This window comes from Echinococcus granulosus (genome assembly GCF_000524195.1).
Source record: "Echinococcus granulosus chromosome Unknown EG_S00098, whole genome shotgun sequence".
NCBI lineage: Eukaryota > Metazoa > Platyhelminthes > Cestoda > Cyclophyllidea > Taeniidae > Echinococcus > Echinococcus granulosus.
This window is the reverse complement of record NW_020170478.1, coordinates 75,445-78,913: the sequence shown is the minus strand read 5'-3', so window position 1 is coordinate 78,913 and position 3,469 is coordinate 75,445.

Here is a 3,469-nt window from a genome sequence, read left to right as displayed (position 1 = left end):
ATTTGACAGCCTCCCGGACTATCTACATCTTACTTTTAACGTCCGACTCTACGTCGCCTTCTATTCCACTGTTTTGGGCAAAGTCAGGTAGAGCTGACACATTGACCGACACTTTTAGTTCACCTTAGTTGCCAGAAGCACTGACATTTGGATGCAATGTACAATGGACAGCGCTTACCACATCGATCACCGCTTACCAAGAAATGAGGAACAGGATTTTTCACACGAATATATTTTTCGGTTTTGTGATTCTTTGTGTGCTGCTTGTTAATTTGTTTTACAAATAGTCAAGTGTCATAGCTGCGCAAGTCGGGCACCACCCTCTGTCTCCGCCAGTCTGCACTATTTGGCAGGCGGTCACTCACGCATCAATCTCGATTAACCCACCAATCCATGCAGTCATGCTCTTCTTCGGAGGGAAAGTGCCTGTTTATAGCGACACTAGCAGTTGGCAAATGTCCAGTGCTGTGGTGCGGTCATAAACCCTCCTGTTCCCAGGTGCATATGGAGAACGAATCTTTTGCCAAAAGGAGGAGCACAATAAATCCCCTGAATCAAGTGGAGTTGGCTGCATTCTTTCACAGAATGTTCGGTTGTTCTGTGTTTTTAGTGACGCTATGGGCTATTTTAGTCATCTGAGCTTGACACTGATGGTTGAATAAAGGCGAATGGTCCTATGGGCATCCTAGTTATCCCCATCATGTCAACTTAGAATGAGGTGATGAGTGGTGAAGGTTTAATGCCATCAAGAAAAAAAGCTATCGCCTTTGGATTACAAATAACAAGTGGAGTATGAGACATTCAAGATGGTCGAGCCTGCACCGATACTTATCTCGTAAATTGCACATTTCTGTTATCCGTCAACCCGCTTGATTTACACATAACCGTGACTTTGAGATTGGGAATTCAGATATCTCCTCTTTTATCTAGTCAGGATTGGATGCCACATAGGTGATTTATTGACCATGGACAGTCCCAGAGTGGCGACAGATTACGTGCGTCAGTGAGGTTTTAGGGTAAGTAGATCTTCCTCTCTCGCCCTTCGTATCCCCCTCTCTCTCTGTCGCTTCCCACCTTTATACTGGCTGTGAAGCAAACGCCGTCATTCCGATTTGCGACCCACACTTTCATTATTTTCATGCTACCAGTACGTCTGTGTTTCTCACTCTCTACATTAATTTCTATTTTAAGCAGAAGGAAAGTGAAGGAGGACGTGGTTTTGAGCCACAGAAATCGCATGTAAACCGCACATTTCTCCAATCCGTCAACACGCCTAGTTCAGACATAATGGTGACCTTGAGCTTGAGCATTTCTCTTCTTTCATGTGTTCAGAATTGAATGCCAGTTAGGTTATTAATTGACCAAGGGGGATTCCGGTGTGTCGACAAATTGTCTGTGCCACTGCGGTCTTAGGACCAGTGGTTTTTCCTCACTCTCCCCCAACAATTAACCTGGCGGTAAAGCAGAGGACGCCATTTGTTCGTCCAGCAATTCTGCGTTTTCACCTCTCTACTTCAATTTCTATTTAAATTAAAAGGAAAATGAAGGAGAACTGGGTCTTCCAATACCGACATCCCATCCCATTTAGCTTGCAACGTAGCATTGCCATCTAGTATGATGTGTGGGTATGTGTGGGTCTGTGAAAGAAGATTCGCTGAGAAATCAAAGCCTTCAGCTTTTAAAATGGACCTAGAGCAACTAGTTACATTGCAGCGCTTTCATTGACTCCAGTAGTTATGAGAGTTAAGCAACGTTTCCGCTTTCCCATCCCCCTTTAAACCAGTTTCTCGGAAACAACCCACTCTCACCCTTTCCCCCTCCCCATTCAATCTAACCTAACCCTATCCCAGACTGGTGTTTGTTTATTCTTTTGGCGTCAAACAGGTAATGCAAGGCGCTTAGATGCCCGGTATGTCTCTTAGAGCTTAACAGTTAATCATGACACCCCATGATGCTTTGTACACCTACCATTCACATTCATTAAGATCAATAAGTCGGACCTGATTTAAACGTCTATTTTAATGGTGGTGCCACACCAATACTTACCTGATACCTCTTTGTGTCTGCCTTAATTAATTTCCCCCAAAAAAGGGAAAAATTTTTCACCTGTCACTATCTTTCTTCAAGAAGCCGAAAGATTTATCTCTGCTGTCCTTCTATTCTATTTCCTCCTGATTTCAGTGGTATGTTATTTTGGGTATTTGTTCCTTCTCCATCCCCGTCTCCGTTGGTCAACGGCTTTACATATGAGAGTTCTGGATGCTGGTTGATGCATGCGACTACAAAAGCCATTACAAAGTTGTTGAGAAAGTGCTGGTACCTCTCTTTTGAGATGCATTGGATGACGCATTGACCTTTTATCGGGATCACCTGTCTACCCCACTGAATTACTTATCGCAGTACCAAAAATGCACTTGATGCTGAATTTTAGAGGGTTCTACCAAATTCAGGTAGAAGACCAAAAACTGGCATGCGGATTTAATTCTAACTTTAGTTATAAAATTTACTTGATTATAAAGGATGCAGAGGTCATGCTTGAGCCATGGACTGGACGAAGAACACTGTCAATGCTGCCTTCTTTCACTTTGCGGGAAAGAAATGCGAATTCTTTCCTACACCAGTGTAAGGCGCATCGGACGTATAGGGGAGCCATAGTTTACCGGACTACATTTCCTCCACAGCAATGAACCGCGATCTGTGACAGCGAACGCTTTAATGTTTGAAGGCCAAAATCTCGATTAAAGCAAGCAAGTACACTTTTGAGGCTTAGTCCACGTTATGTAGGTGCTTAGGATTCTCCATGAGTGGCATGGGTGGCTATCAGATGGAGAGGTCGTTTTATAGAGCGTTCCCTTCTTGAATGCCCTGTATAAGCAATGGTATAGCAGTTGAGGTTAGTCAGATTGATGAAGTGATGTAAGCTCCAGCTCTGTACTGGTGGCTTTCAACTTGGAAGCATAAAGACAAGTTATTCGTGGGTGAGAGGCCTCACATAGAGAGTTTCTGTATCAGTTAAATCGTCTTATTCACTGAAAGTGGTGACGTGGATGCTGTTAAATGCTTTATTGGATGAAATTCTTGGGACACTGGGAGACTGCATTTATAAAAGTAATTTTTAGCAGAGGAAATAAACAAAAACGAGATTTTGAGAGGGCTATCAACTGAGTGCCGCAATTTATTTACCTCATATGAATCGAATCTAGTCGGTGGCGAATTGGAGGACACCTTGTGGACTCGCACTATTCATGCTCACAATCTCCAACACCCGACGCTTAAGTGCTCTTGCAGGTCAGTGCGCGGTGTCCTTTGAACCTCATTAACTTCCCCGATCGTGCTCACTGTTGCCACAGGAGGAATCGAGCCTATTGTGTGTTCACGAATGATGACCAACATGCATGCGTGAATGTATGAAGTAGACATCGTGGAGCAGGTGTGTGTCAACGACATGGTGGCTGTGCACACCAGTGAA